Source organism: Rhagoletis zephyria, unplaced genomic scaffold (assembly GCF_001687245.7).
Source record: "Rhagoletis zephyria isolate East Lansing unplaced genomic scaffold, Rhagoletis_zephyria_1.1 Rzeph_scaffold_00003, whole genome shotgun sequence".
In the NCBI taxonomy this organism is placed as follows: domain Eukaryota; kingdom Metazoa; phylum Arthropoda; class Insecta; order Diptera; family Tephritidae; genus Rhagoletis; species Rhagoletis zephyria.
This window is the reverse complement of record NW_016157087.1, coordinates 1165061-1181743: the sequence shown is the minus strand read 5'-3', so window position 1 is coordinate 1181743 and position 16683 is coordinate 1165061. Positions and strand designations below refer to the sequence as shown.

General features: G+C 40.7%; 1 protein-coding gene across 2 annotated transcripts in view; it reads left to right on the top strand.

Moving 5' to 3' along the window:
• Window positions 1-16683, top strand: part of LOC108370294 (transcriptional regulator ATRX-like) — a 91834-nt gene that overhangs the window by 3464 nt on the left and 71687 nt on the right. The window lies entirely within an intron of this gene.

Sequence of the window (16683 nt, the reverse complement as noted above, 5' to 3'; positions counted from 1 at the left end):
TCATCTAGGTTTACGGACGTACTCCGAACGAACACTAATGAATTTTGCTGGGATAGGGAAAACACTGCATTTATTTACTTCTAGTTCGAAGAAATCATGTAGGCAAAACCATAGTTTTTGAAAAGAGGGGGGTTAAAATAGATTTATCAACAAAGCAACGGTTAACATCTCCTCCAACTTGGCAGCCCCCGTTGGTATACAACCACCCTAATAACTCCCGAAGGAATTCAAGCAGGAGGCTTCTAACCAAAGGGTCTGCTCCTATGGGAAAATGTTCGAAAATATTTTATGCTTAAGTCTACGCCATTTGTATTTGCGGTGTTGAATTTACGTAGGAATTACTGAAATGAGAAGATCCTAAGTAATAGTCAGGCGGTGCTCAAGGCTTTTTATTATGTGTAGCCACATCAACCTTAAGTGCACTGAGAAACTTATCCCCTTGTTAAGTACAATGATATCTAGCTAACAATGCACAGTGGTTACAATTGGTTTCACTCAATTTGATTATTTTTTTAAATGAAAGCTAATTAAATTTGCTAGAGAATTTGAACTTATTTTTTCGTTTGTATTAAAATTTTGAGTGCAAAGTGCATAAAAAGTAGTAAAAAGTTTTGAAGAAAATCGATTCTCCTGTTCCAGTTAATAAATGTTACATAAAAATATCAAGTTGAAAACAATTGTAGGGTTCCCCCGAAATGAAAAAAAAATCAGAAATAAAATTTAAATGTTTAAAAAAATGTTCACCAAAATTAAAAAAAAATTTAGTTTCTAGAAAAATGTTGGCTATGCAGTTTATAGATCATAAAATTTTAGGGGTTGGCTTTCCTATAAGGGTGGTCTTTAAAGGGGCGGTAGGCGAAGGGGGAGTGGGCGTGGCACCTCCAACCACCCTTTTAGGAGAGGGCATGAACCGCGATTGACAAAAATGTTATCCCTTAGAAAAATTGCCAAAAATCACAATTTTCACTTGCGTTCCCAGTATTTTTGCGTCCCCAGTATTTTTCCTTTCTGTGTAGGCGGCCTCGGCCGCGCTTAGGATTATAATTGTTTTCAACTACACCTTTTCCAGTAGTATTTCAGAAAAATACAAATATATTTCAGAAAAGGCCAAATGAATTTCAGAAAAGGCCAAATGAATTTCAGAAAAACTCAAATGTATTTCAGAAAACCTCAAATGTATTTTAGAAAAGGTTAAATGTTTTTCAGAAAAAGCCAAATGAAATTCAGAAAAGTTGAATGATTTTCAGAAAACTGCAAGTGTATTTCAGAAAAGGGCAAATGTATTTCAGAAAAACACAAATGAATTTCAGAAAAAGGCAAATGTATTTCAGAAAAACAAAAATGTTTTTCAGAAAATATTTTTTTAATATTTTCAACTAGCAAAACTTTTGCAATCGCAAACCTCCGAGTGTATTTCTGCTTCATTTTTAGAGAAGGTCAAATGAGCACCACCGAATGGGTTCGGGGCCTTTTATGAAAGCATTCAAAAAATCATTGTTTTTAAAGTCTAAGATTGCATTTTTTTTTTAAATTCGTACCTAGGATAAGCTACTTTTGCGTAGTCACGCATAAATTTGCGGTAATATCCCGTCATACCCAGAAATTGTTTTATTTGTTGTTGTTGTCGTAGCGGCTACAACAACCCCGCCCAGATCGGCTGATATCTCAGTCGTTGTCGTCGAGTTCCACTAACGGCAGCCCCAAGAAGCGTGCAGCCTCTACGGAGTCGGTCCATAGGGACGACGCCGTTAGGGTTGTGGGGTTTTCCGGGCATGCGAAGAGATGTTTCGAGTCGTGAGGGGTCTCTCCGCATGCCGGACATTCGTTCGGCACATCCGCATTTAACCTACTCAAGTAGGAATTTAGCCTGCTGCAGTAGCCAGAGCGAAGTTGGGCTATTGTTGTCCTGGTCTCCCGAGGCAGATGGAGCTCCGTCGCGTCAATGTCCGGTGTTTGTGTGCCTAGAACGGCATTCACAGGTCTTGAGTCTACATAACTCGAGACTGCGTCCCTGTGAATGCCGTTCAGGCCCTGTCTGTGAGCTGACGGGTCCAGAGTTGCTTAATGAACCTCTGGACTTCGTCCGTCAGTTCATATAGATGCCTCCTGACGTGCCTCGGCGAGGGCTCCTCTGCAAGCAGCTGTCTATTTGGGTGGCTGTACTTTTTTGACAATAGCGGACGCGTGCGCAGAGAAGGAGAGCAGGCTGTCGAATGTTACTCCGAGAATTTTAGGATTCACCGTCGGAATTGGTGTGTCATCGACGTGAATTCCTAGCGGTAGCCTAACCTCCTTCGTCCAGGTTGTGAAAAGGGTCGCAGAGGATTTCGTAGGGGAGAGGGCTAGACACTTTGCAGTGAAGAAGCGAGAAAGTTCAGAGAGATATCCGTTTACTTTCGAACACAGGTCATCAATTCCATTCCCAGTCGCCATGATCGAGCAATCGTCGGCGTAAGAGACAATCGAGATTCCCTCTGGTGGTTGAGGGAGCTTTGAAATGTAAAAGTTAAACAGTAGTGGGGAAAGGACACCACCCTGTGGAACCCCCTGTTTTATTTTCCTAAGTTTGCTCGATTTGTCTCTAAACATTACCGACGAGTGTCGACCACTTAGATAATTTGCCGACCACCTTTTGAGCCTCTGTGGGAGAGAGGAAGCCTTTATATCTTTTAGTAGCGTGGAATGGTTGACAGTGTCAAAAGCCTTTGACAGGTCCATCGCTACTAGAATCGTTCTCTCACAGGGACGTTTACGGTTAAGGCCACGAGTTATCTGAGTGTTTATGGCGTTAAGTGCTGTTGTTGTACTGTGCACTTTACGGAAACCATGCTGATGCTTCGCTGGGGTCAAGTGGTTTGTGAAATACGGGAGTAGCAAGGCCTCGAGTGTCTTCGCTACCGGGGAAAGGAGTGTTATCGGACGATAAGAATCTCCTATGTTGGCAGGTTTCCCCGGTTTGAGCAGTGGAACCACTCTCCCCGCCTTCAAGATGTCTAGGAAGATGAGAGTTGCCCTGGACAAATTGAGGACCTCCGTTACGTACGCTACCCCCGCAGGACCCAAATTTTTCAGCATCAGCATGCATATTTCGTCGGGACCCATGGCTTTGGAGGCTTTCGCCTTCCCGATGGCCACCTGAACTTCACCGCAAGTAAAAGCAGGTTGTTGGCAGTTTGTGCAGCCTTCTGGTCACTCGGTTGACCTTACGTTGACCAAAGCTTACTCTCACCAGAGGTGAAGTTGCAGCTCTTCAGATGCTCTTCCCACTTCTTCCGCTTATGTACGTTTACTAGTTGCCGAATCTCCGCGTTGAGATCCCTGATACGGGGATCTCCGGGATCGGCCTGACGAAGGCTGTCACGCTCATCGGCTAGAACAGCCGCTTCAGCAGAGAAGTTTGGGCATGGGTCGGTGATGCATCCTGCCGGTACGAAGCGGGCTGCAGCAGCGGTGATAGCCCTGCGGAACTTTCGTTCACCAAGGTGGACGTCGGTTGGTGTGGGGAGGGCAGCGAAGGTGTTTTCAGTAAATTCCGCGAAGCCTTTCCAATCAGCTTTAGAAAAGTTGATATATGTTCGGTGCTCCGCGAAAGCAAAGTCGGTTGGTTTATCGATCGAGATGACTATGGGCAGGAGGTCTGATGCCAAAGTCAGCGTAGGTCGCCATGATATGCTGTTTATCAGAGCAGCGCTGACTATTGTTATGTCTGGCGAGCTGCAGCAGCTGCCCATAATCCTGGTGGGTGCGTCGTCGTTCATTGTGCAGAATGTCGAATCGTCTATCTGCTCAGCCAAGTCAGTTCCCCTACGATCGTTTGACAGGCTTGAGTGCCAAAGATCGTGGTGCGCATTAAAGTCGCCTACTACCATACGGTTTTAACCTGTGAGGAGCGCACCTCCCCGGGTGATATCCTGCCGGGCAGCAGGTGACAGGGGGTATATAAACGCTAAATATTTCGAGCTCAACATCGCCTGATCGGATAGCAGTGCCATGACATTCTAGGGTGGTATCCCTGCAGTCGATGCCTGCTTCAATAAGACGATACTGCACGATGTGGAGCGTAATGAACGCTAAGCCTCCACCATTATCCCGCTCGCGATCTCGACGGTGCACGTTGTACCCGGCACAATTCAACAGTGTTGAATTGCTGTGCAACTTCGTCTCTTGGACCGCAGCTATCAATATGCCATGCCTTCCCATGAAGACGGTTATCTCTTTATTTCTTTAATATTGGTTGGTGGTTTCATAATTTCAATACATCTTATTTTTGAGGGATCTGGTTTTATACCTTCTCTTGACACATGTCCTAAAAATTACGTGGCTAATTCGGCGAATTGGCATTTGTTAAATTGAATTTATAATTAGATGCGTATAAAGTATTAAATTTGTTTTTTTATAAAAACAATATGCTCACCGAAGCTTGAAGAAAATATTAGGATATCATCCAAGTAGACGACACAAATTTTGTTTGTATGTTCTCTTAAAACATAATTGATTTACCTCTGGAAGGTTGCAGGTGCTGTTTTGAGCCAAAAGGCATACGTGTAAATTCGTAATGACCATCTGCGGTTGAAAATGCCGTTTTGGCCCTATCATTAGGGTGCACCTCAATCTGCTTAAAGCCTTTCGCCAGGTCAATGGTGCTAAAATAGCATCATTTTCCCAACTTGTCAAATATGTCCTCCATATTTGGAAGTGGGAACTTATCATCTATTGTCTGTTCGTTCAATTTGCGATAGTCGATGACAACTCGCCATTGTGGTTTTCCGTTTTGATCAGCCTTATTCGGTACAATCCTTAAAGGGCTATTACTAGGAACTGTGCCAACATTTCCTGAATTTGGCGATCTACCTCCGCGCGATGTACTACTGTATATCTATACAGTCGACTGTATATTGGAGTATCTGTTTTTGTAATTATTCTGTGTAGGATTTCCGTAGTAAAAGGTAAATTTTCCCCCTCTCTGTAGAAAAAATCCTGATATTTATTTAAAACTGTTCTCAAAATTTCCTCATCTTTTGATTACAAGGGATTTTTCTTCATTTTCCTCTTCGCAGCTAAGTAAATATTTGTAAGCTCTCGTTTTTTATATATTCGTCCACTGATATTTCTTCTTCTTCGTCAAAGTATATAGGCAAAATTGCATCGTCGGTTAATATTCTGCTATGTTTGTAATCAATTATAGTATTTAAATTAAGTAATATGTTATTTCCTATGATGCCGTCAAAATATTTGTGAAATAGTATTCGAGAAAATTTACAAAATATTTAGTTTTATTAAATTCCTTTAAAAGAGGTATACAAAATTGACTTTATGTTTCGATATTTCTTCCCAAAACTTTCAACGATGAAATAGTTGGTTTTACTGCATATTTCGGATTACATAACAGAGGGTTTATTACACTGAATTCCGCCCCGTATCGATTATAACTCTTAGTTGCCTTGTTTGCATTTGCACCACTATATAGGGTAATTTTCTCTTGCGCCTAATTGAAAATTTTGATAATTTTCGTTCACACCCAATTCTATTGGTTCCACAGATGATCGACTTGGATTTTCATTGCTACGAAAATTCTGGTTTATACTTGGAACAAGGGAATTTACATGGTCTATATCACTGCTACGATATTGATTTTGTGGTCTGTATGTTTGGCCACTGGTGTTATAAGTTGGCTTCGACTGTACCGACAAATTTGGATGCGAATTATTATACTGTTGTCCTTGTTGTTGTTGAAATCTTTCAGTGTTGTTATTGTTGTAATACTGTCCGTAGCTATTGTTGTGCTGTCCACTTCTATTATTACTATTTCTGTAATATTGTCCATGACTATTTCTATTGTTTTAGTATTGTCCGTTACTATTGTTGTTGTACGTTTGAATTTCTCTTAGTTATAATTCTATTTTTTTCTGCATATTTAATAGTATAATTAAAACGATTTGACTGGTTGTTATACATTAAATAAACATTTAATTTTATAGTATCGTATGCTTCTTTAAATTTTTAGGATTTCTGCTAACTAGAATACTTTTCACTGGCTCAGGTACACCATATTTGAAAGAATTGAGAGCGATTCGACCATTACTTTCAAAATTTATTTCAGTAAATTTATTATCACTAAAATATAAAGCATTATTTAAACGACACAGAAGAGAATTTAGTTTTTTATAAAAATTCTCTATTGGTGAATCGCAACGACAAGATCTTATTTTGTCAATAAGTTGGTCAACAGAATTTTTCTCTCCGTGATTGTCTATCAAAATTTTTTTAATCTCTGGCCAAGTATCAGCATTACCATTAACAAGTAATGTGGGATGGTACAAGGAGTGTATGTTCCGCTTCAATAAAAGTCTCGTTTTAATTTAAAAAGACACGATGTACAGTTTATTTGAACATTCACTTTTGCTTTTGCTTTTTGCTTTTTTGAAGCCCGCGGTTTGTTCGGTGTGTCGTTCTCGTTCGTGTGCTATCGAGGGAGTGACGCTTTGTAAAAAAACGTCCGTTGTCTAGTTTCGTCTATTTCGTTAAGTTTGTCCGTTCCCTTTGTTCCCATTCTTCGTCAAGCAGTGTTGCTCCTGCGGGTCGTTGTCCAGTGTTGCTTAATGGCATTTAGGTCCGTTTGTCTTCAGAGTTGTCCGTCAGTCAAATCCCACATTCGGCCATTCTGAGTGTTTATTCGGCCTCGAAGGAGATATTCCACTTCTTCATGAACTCCGCGATCGTGGTGGTGCGTCTGGGTCCTTCGTGGTCCCCAATCTTCTCAACTTCGTATCTTCCGTGCTCCATTTTCTTCACAATTTTGTATGGTCCAAAGCATTTCGCTTTCAAATTTAGTCCTGCTCCGTACTGAGACCTTTTAATGGCTACTAGCTCGTTTACTTCATAGTCGAGCTCGGATCTGCGCTTATCGTTGAATGTCCTCCGATTCTCTAGCTGGATGGCGGCGATATTGTTCCGCTCTTCCTGACGCGTTGCTTCTCTTGATGCATCGAGTTCGTCGACGGCCGCTTCCTCCAACAACTCTTGTCTCAATCGCATTTCGAGCCCTGTCAGAATCCGGAATGGCAACTGCTTGGTGCTCCTCGGTGGAGTGCTCTTGATCAGCTGCTGCACTCGATCCACGCTTGTACCAGGTCCCTGGATTCTCACCACCCAGCTTAGCTATCATTGGGATGACGATCTGGTGCATGCGTTCGACCTGGCCGTTGCCTCGTGGCACACCCGTCGCAATCAACAGATGCCGGATCTCTTCGCTTTCTCAGTATTCCTTGAACAGGTTTGATGTGAAGGCCGCGCCTCTGTCGGTGATGACACGCCTTGGGTTTCCAAACACGGCCGCTTGCCTTTTCATGCATTCAACGACTGCTTCTACACCAGTGTTCTTCGTTGGATACAGCCAAACGAATTTGGAGAATGCATCCACAATTACGAGGATGTAGTTTTTTTTCGACTCCAACGGTCCAACGTGGTCTAGGAGGAGAGTTACTAGCGGTTTGTCCTCCTTGTTGATAGGATTCAGGAAGCCTTTTTTCTTGCCTCACTTCGCATCGCCCATGATGCGTTCGACGCAGCTACCTACGACCTTCACTGCCTTTTTTCTTAAATTTGGATCCTAAAACGACTTCTCTACGGCTTCCTACGTTTTCTTGACGGAAAAGTGCCCTTGCCTATGCGCCATCTTGATGATCTCGGTTTCCATTAGTAACGCTACGCCTCGGATCCTTATACAGCATGACATAGAAGTCCTCGTACTCACCCTTCTCCAATACCTTTAGGACTGCTCTTACCCAATCGTCTTGCTGCTGCGCCTGCTTCAGCCTGTGGATCAGGGAATCTTCCAGCAGGAGACAAGATACCCTGCTCAACGCGTCAACGTGTCGCATTTTTGTTCCGCTCCGATGTTCTATCTCATACTTAAAATATTGCAGGAACATCGCCCAACGCGATACTCTTAAGGGAACATCTCGTTTTCGCATCGTCATCTCGAACGCGTTACAATCGGTAACGATTTTGAAGCTAAACCCCAAGAGGTACACCCTTGAGTGCCCCAATTATCGCGAGCACCTCAAGTTCGCAGGAATGGTACCGTTCCTCCGAAGGGTGGAATGCTTAGTCATCCACGTCCCTTTGCAGGAGCACTGCCCCATACCCATACATGCAAGCGTCCGTATGTACCTCTGTCGCCGCCTTCGGGTTGTACAATGCAAGGCCTGGTGCACTCGTCAACGCCTTTAACTGCTGGAATGCGGCCAACTGCTCTTCACACAAGTCGAACTTGGCTTCCTTCCTGAGTGAATCCGACAATGGTTTGGCTATTACGGCGTACCCTTCGACGAACCTCCTGAAGTACGATGTCAAACCTAGGAATCACTGCAAAGCCTTCCAGTCATGTGGCAATGGGAAGTTTTTGATCGATTTCGTTTTTGTTTCCGAAGGTTTTATCGAACCGTCCTCTATCACGTAGCCTAAGAAGTCAATTTCGCTCATGAGGAACTGGCACTTGTCCCACTTCATGTGCAAGCCGTATTACGCTACCCTCCGCAAAACTCGTTCCAATTTGCGCACGCCTTCGGTGTAAACCTTGGAGGGAATAACCAAATCGTCCACGTAGGCCACGACGGTGTCATCTTGGATAAGGTCTCTGAACACAGCTGAGATAAATCTTGAGAAAACTGCCGGTGAGTTTGATATGCCGAATGGCATATACAGGAACTCATACTTACCGTTGTACGTCACGAATGCGGTGTATTTCCTGGAAGTCAGCTCCACTGGAACATGGAAAAACCCGTTGGTAAGGTCTAGTGTGGTAAACACACCAGCACCCTGCAGTTTCTCGATCAAGTCTTCAATGTTCGGCATCGGAAAATTGTCGCAAAATATTTTTGCATTCAGGCGCCGATAATCGCAGCACAACCGCTTTCTTTCGTCTTTCTTCGAAACTAGCACCACTGGTGACGCATAGTCCGAAGTGCTGGGTTGGATGATCCCATCCTTCAACCACTACTATCACTACTACGCTATCATGCTTCTCCCCGCAACTGCTCGTTCTCCGTTGAGGTGCGAAAGGTCGACTTCATCTGCAGGCAACTTTGTCGTATCGGCGACCAGACACATATCTTAAAATTTATTGATTAGCAACTCTGCTCTCTTCTCCAGCCCACGCACTCGTGGACCAACCTCGTCGTCGCTTGCAACACCTTGCACTCGCGCGGCTCCTTAGCCACAACAGCGCCCACGCTCTCATTGTGTGCTACTTCTAATGCCCTTTTTACACCGATGCGCTCGCGGTACCTCTTAGCCGCTTCTACGTACTCTTCATCATTCACTCTTGTGCCACCGCCGGATTTCCCAACTAATCCTTCAGGTCTCGTTGCTCCAACATGTGAACCTTTCGCTACCGCTCCTCTATTCACCTGTTCGTGACTGCTTCTTTTGCTGTGCCTCCTTCTGCCTGAACTCAGCCCCATCCTCAGTAACAATTAAGTCGACCTGCTTTAAAATATCGTTCCCGATAAGGAGTGCGTACTTGATATCTCGCTCGCTTGCTACATGGAACGTTATCTCTAACTTGATGCTGTCTATTTAAATGAATATGGTAAAGCTACCCATTGTCGTGAGTTCGCTTGTACCAATCCCCACCAGTCGTCGCCGCTCTCTACTTAAATCAACGTCTAACTTAAGCATCATAATTGTTCCGTGGAAGCTGATATCTTTAAAGATCAGCCCGCATCGCTTCTTAGATTCGACAACTTCTGCTTCGTTCGTCATAGTGTTCACGCTGTTCTGTTCCGACTTAAACGACTTGCCCCTTGACTTACATTCAGCCGCACGGTGATCTTCTTTACCACAATTGAAACACGAGTTCCGTTTGCGTGGACAACTTATGGCAAAATGCGATGCGTTCCCACAGATAAAACACCCCTTGCTGGTCAAAACTGAACCCTGGAAGCCCTTGTTTGAAGACGATGGCTTTCCATTGTTCATGTTCCCGGGTGGTGGTTGGCTGGAACGAACCTTGACCTGCTCTTTCAAGTCCTTAATAGTTTTCGCCTGGTACAGGTTACTTTTGTTTGACTTGGAGTCCGATATGCCCTCGATGAAGTAATCGATTAAGCTAGAGTCGTCTAAACAAATTGGTTTCCCTAGCTCTATTAATACTTACAAGTATTCACGGAGATATTCTCCATGACGCTTCCGACCACTACGCAGAGCACGGTGCACCCCAAGCGATGACAACACAACGCCAAATTCCTGGCGCAGCGCGAGCTTTAAAGAACTCCAGCAGTTTATGCCGCTTTGGCTGCGAATAAAAATTTTGGCGCCCCTTTCAAGAGTTGCTTCGCGTAAATGAACTTCTTCAGCTCACTCCATTGTATCGCTGATGCATAGCTCAAAGTCCCCCAACCATTGTTCGAAGCTAGGTCGACCGGATCCGCTAAATGATCACGGAATCCTCGACGTCATGGAGTTACTCTCCAACCTCTCAACTCTAAACCTCACGCACGCTTATCTGGCTTGCTACTTCGTCAGCATCGGTCTCACTCATGTTCAGGCCGAAGTGTTCCATTAGCCTGTCTTGTAACGTCCCACACTGGGACTTCGTCATAGAGGGCGATGCTCAAAACTCATTTTTCGAAAGTTGGTATTTAAGATAAAAAATATATACCAGCAGAGTCATAACAAATTTGGGTTCCGAACTATTATCAGTTGCCGCGTACAACAGCTCAAAGTTAACTTTTCAGTCAGAAAATTTTTTTTCCGATATCGAAGGCGAGTTTATGTGTGTTATTAAAGGCTGTCTTATTATGTTTAAGGTTACTATTAGTTTAGANTTTGGGTTCCGAACTATTATCAGTTGCCGCGTACAACAGCTCAAAGTTAACTTTTCAGTCAGAAAATTTTTTTTCCGATATCGAAGGCGAGTTTATGTGTGTTATTAAAGGCTGTCTTATTATGTTTAAGGTTACTATTAGTTTAGAAGGAACTATGTCGGTGAATAAGCAATGTGTGCTGATTGTTTTACAACTTTGCATCATTACATAATTTCAATGGTTTCTGAGATATAAGGAAAAAATTTTAATAAACAATTTTTTTTTCATAGTGAATTTTTAAATTCGTTTTTTTTCCAAAATGCGCAAGGTTCTTTTTCCGAATCTTTTTTTGTTATAACCGCAAGTCTATATAAGTAAACTTAAAAGATTTGCACAAGAACGTTGCGCATTTTTGAGAAAAATATGTGTTAACGTGAACTTATTAATTTTTGTCAGCTACATTTTGTCATTATTTTATCAAAAATATGTTCTAAGTGGGAGTGTTTTAAGAAAAATTCAAACTAATGGAAGAGAATGGTATATACCGTATGTATTTATTCTTTATTTCAATACTGTTAACATTTATTCCAGACGGAACCCTTTTATCCATTAAAAATCGGGATTTGTGTGAAATATTTTTTAAAAGCCCGTCTAAATTACTACAATGCAAGTTCAGAGATGTGGAACAATATATTTCAAGCCAAACCAGCTGCCCAGCTTCGGAAAGAAAGAAGTTGCAAATATGTTTGCGCAATTTCAAGAGCTACATTACCTTAAAATGGATCGGATGCGGTAGACACGAAAATAGATTTTATGAATCGGAAAAAGCGTGGTTAGAAAAAACTTGTCAATTTGTGGGGTATCAGATACCTAAAGGAGGAAGGCCCCCTAAAGACTTTGGGGAATTTAGTGACCAGTCAAACGTGGGAAAACGTCCTAGCTTCGTCAAGATTATTCCCACGAACAATTAACGTTCACAGCACAAATGAGCCTGCGAGCTAGTGGAAAGCGCAGTGAAGCCAAACAAGTTCTCGACACTATTAACCCCCATCTGAAGAAACTTCTCTGAACTGCCGCATGATTTTTTCGAATCACGAAATAAAGATTTCAAAGCGTATCGTGAACGTTTTAGCCGAAAAACTTCAAGGAAAGCTAACCTTGAAGATGTATTTCATCGTCTACTTTATTCTTCTGATCCTCATATTACGAGTTTAAGACATTCACAAACAGTAAAAAGAAAATCATTTGATCCAGAAGTAAAAGACATGCTTTTAGAAGAGAATTTTGAATATACACAACCTGAATCTGATGATTATATAAACGAATAAAATTTGTATCGTGCCTTGTACCGTTTTCTTATTGTTTCTATTTTAAGTAATCTTTATGGCCCGTTACCATAATTACAATTCTCAATGTACAATGAATTAGTTTTTCAGTGTTTAGAACACGAAGTGACTTATTGGAAATAGTGGATGATCTGGGTTTATTATTTTTCTCTACATATTTTTCAATTTAATAAGAAAAAGAAAAAACAGTGTTAGTACACAAAATAATGAAATAATATTATATTTCCGTTTTGGATGTGTCTTCGTAGTTTTCAGGGGAAAATCCAGTTACAGACTTTTGAGCACCAACTTGTATGTAGCGGCCCCATTGTGCGTCGCTTTCCGTTCGCTTGTCGATAGCCGTAACTCACCCAGTTTCTCTTTTAAACCGTGAACTGTCAAGTTCAAAATTTCGTTTCTGTCTATGGCTTTCAATTTCAATTATTAAAATTCAATATTTAAGGTGGCAGTGATAAAATACAAAATATTTAGGTTTGCTTTCTTATTGAGAACGAAAAATGACACTGAAGATGGCACAACGCCGAAACCGGTTTGTCTCCAAACAAATTTGACAAGGGATGACGGAAAATCGTTCCACATTACACCACATTATATCAAAAAAATAATCCTTTACACATTTTACACATTTAACACATTATAACAAAAGGTGCCTTCATGTGGTTGTTTTTGTATGAATGTCGTGATATTTCTCCTTCACTTGATTTCTCCTCAAGGCTAGCTGTTTTGATTGTTTGGAGTAGAAGCAGTTGTATTTTTTTTTTTTTGGTTTTAGGTACCGCTTATATGTATGTATGTATATATGACTTTAATTAATTTAATTGTTTCGAAGGTGACCTCCGACTTAGAGTTTTTTTTGTTTTTTTCTTTTTTTCGCAAGTTCAAAGTTTACGTACATATATGTATATGACTTTTTTTGGCATATTTTTCACTCTATTTTGCCTTTTTTCAAACTTAGTCATTAACCTTCTTCACATTTGCATGTTGGAGTTTTTTTCCTTTATTTGGGGTTCAGTATTTTTTTTTTAATGTTCACAATTTCAACTTTTTCTTGAAAAAAAAACCTTTTGTCAACTCCCTTCGTGCTACAAATAAAATTTATTTAAAATTTCCAAATATTTAGCAAAAAATAAAACTTTTTACTTATATTTGTGTTTGTTTTTCGAACTTGCGTATTGAGATCGCGTCCGACTGCGCCAATAACAAGTCCTTGCTTCTCGAAGGTATCTTCATTAATCAATTCAAAGGTTACACAATTCTTACAACTAAGTTAGCAATTATGAGCTTAATAAACTAATAGTGAGAGTCAAAATGTGAATTGTTGTTGTTGCATTGTAACAAAGAGAAAGGGATTAGTTTAGAGAAAGTCATAAAAGAAAAGATCAGTTAGTAATTAAGCAAATTAAGAAAGGTGAAGAAGAGATGTGGGAAGATAAGTCGGAGAGGTAAAGAGAGAATGAGTAAAGAAGTGTGTGTTGTAGGTACTGGGAGTGTGGGTATGTGACTACCCTGCAGTACGGAGAAGTGACTACAGGACTGCTGAATCGGTAGCTACCTGATAAACACCGTCAATTACCGACCGACTACTTGCAGTGTATTTCATCGATTACTTTTACAAGGCAATGTCCTAGGCGGTAGTCACCATCGGCTCTCTCTGCACTACCGGGAGTTACTAAAGTAGTCACTTGCGTGATTTATGGGCGCCCTCTGTCGTAGTTTTTCGCTATTCTACTTACGACTGGTTCGACTCTGCACTACCATGTGCACTACCACGGGTTAATAGTGTAGCTACTTACCTAGGAGTCGGTGCAGTAGCGGTTCAAAAGTAGCGATTGACTCCAGCAGTACTGGAGGGCATATACATATGTACATACATATATCCAATACACACATCCAATCAAAAAGCGTACCAAGGCAAAAGAGAAGGCACACCTCTGTTGCTCACTTTCGCTACAATTGTAACGAGTTGTCCCTTCTTGTTATCTACGTTCTTTAATAATACGCGAAAGCCTTTTGTCATATCATCAGATCTGTAATATTAGTTCGATTTTACAAAATTAGGTATCAAATTAAAGGGCTTGGGCTGTAGATGTGCAATAGCTTCTTATTTTTCAAAAAGAGTTGCCACCTTATAAAAACATGAAACTCAAATTATTTTCAAGTTAAATAAATTATTACACCATGAGTATCGATCGAAATGGTTTTGAAACGGCTTTATTTCTTAATTACACATATGTAGGAGAATTGCCACCTGTTTCAAAAAGCAAGTTCGACTTAAATAAAGGCCGAAAATTGAAATGGTTATCTTGATATGGATGCCAGACGAAAGGGGTTGTGGTTTGAAAATATTTTGAATATGGTGCCACCTGTTTCAAAATTAGAATTTAAATAAAGTATGCATGAGTTAAATGAAATATTAAAATTTTACGTGAAACGAAGGTTGTAAGATATCCTTAGTTTAAATATTAAGATTATTAAAGAGGGTTGCCACCTGGTAAAAAAGTAAACTCAAATTATTTAATAAGTTAAAGCAATTATTATTTCTGAACTGTATTTTGGAGCGTTGTCACGTATTTAAAAAATCAAATTTAACTTAATTCATCAGGCACATGAAATATTTCTGTAATAATAATAATAGATTGGCGCTTACACATATGTTAGTGTTTGGCCGAGCTTCTCCTCCGATTTGTGGCGTGCGCCTTGATGTTGTCACACAAAGCGGAGGGACCTGCAGTTTTACGCCGACTCCGAACGGCGATTGTATTATTATGAGAAGCAGAAATACACTCGGAGGTTTGCCATTGTTTGCCGAGGGACGACCGCTGTTAAGAAAAAACCTTTTTTCTATATTTTTGCGATGTTGCTTTGACCAAGGTTTGAACCCTGGTGCTGCGGAGTGGAAGCGCGCACTGCTTACCACTACACCACAGCGGCCGACAAAATATTTCTGCAGGTATCACATTATCATACGCTAGAGATTTGTTTATTTCTTATCTATATTGAGGAGAGTTGCCAGCTGTATCAGAAGTCTTAGCTAATTTAGCACATATCCAAAGACGAAGATAATGCAAAGACGAGCATGAACTGGAAGAATAATACTAATACTGGGACCTAGGCTAATATAAAAAGTAATACACATTTCTGCAGTATGAAAGGAAATAAAAACGAATGGAAATAATGATACATGTCATGGCATATATCTATTTATAAGCTGATGGGACATATGATTGAAATTCATGTGGACCGGCTTCCTTTTGGTATTAATATTTTGCATTTCATATTGATTTATTAAATTCAATTCAATACAATCAAAACGAATATTTCGTGTACCGTTTTTAACTTGAATATGATCTCAAAAATATCACGTATTCTACGTTTAAGTTTAGCCGCTGTGACCCCGACACAGCCTGCAGGTCAAGACAAAGGTGCTGGACTGATCCTTTTCTGATATACATTTGTATTCAACAATTTTTTATTGAGCTTGAGACCGTTTTTAATGACAAACTATTGTGGAAAAGCAACAATAATTTGAAAATTTGGTAGAAGTGATAGCTATTTCGGAAATCACCACATTTCCTCATCAGAATTCTTTCAGTTGGATTCGATCCAACGACCCTAGCGGACTCAGAAAGTTGCCACAATAGTTTTTCATTAAAAACGGCCTCAAAAATTGTTGAATATAATTGTTATAAGGCCATAAATAACAAAAACAAATAACTTAAGGACGAGGACATCCTAAAAGTTAAACATTCTAAAAATATAATTATTAACAAAAACCAACAAAACCAAAAACCACATGATCAAGTTTAAATAGCGCTGGAATAGCTGCGCTGGTTGTAGTTGGCTTAACAAATGAAAAAGTGGAAAAAGCAACAATAATTAAGGCGAACCTAGCACAGTGCATAGGGAACTGGCTAAGTCAGTTGGGGTCGTTGGATCGAAACCCACTGAAAGAAGCCTGATGAGGAAATGTGGTGATTTTCGAAATAGCTATCCCTTCTACAATTTTTTCAAATTATTGTTGCTTTACCACAATAGTTTTTCATTAAAAACGCCCTCAAGCTCGATAAAAATTGTTAAATACAATTTTATAAGGCCATACGGTACAGAGGAAGTGAAATAGCGGACAGTCTTGCGAGAGAGGCTGCAGCTAACACTTTAATTGGCTGTACGCCTTTCCTGGCACTAGTTCCCAAGACGAAGCTCGCTAGGGCGGCGTCAGGGAAAGTGCTTATTCTTAGATATATCATGAAGTTAATTCAACATCCAAGCGATTATTCTCGTTATTGTTGTTGTAGCGGCTTACTTAGCTCTGTCGAGATCGGATTATATGGACTGACGAAAGAGAAGTCTAGGCTTAATGTAGCCAGAGTATGAGTACATTCATGTGCTACCGCCGAAAGCTCTTTCTAACATTTTGAGAAAGTTAGACTTAGAAGAAGTGTTGTGAAGAGTTGAGCGCACAGTGCATAGTTATAATATGTATAATAGATTAGCGCTTACATAATATGTTAGTGCTTCTCCTCCGACGT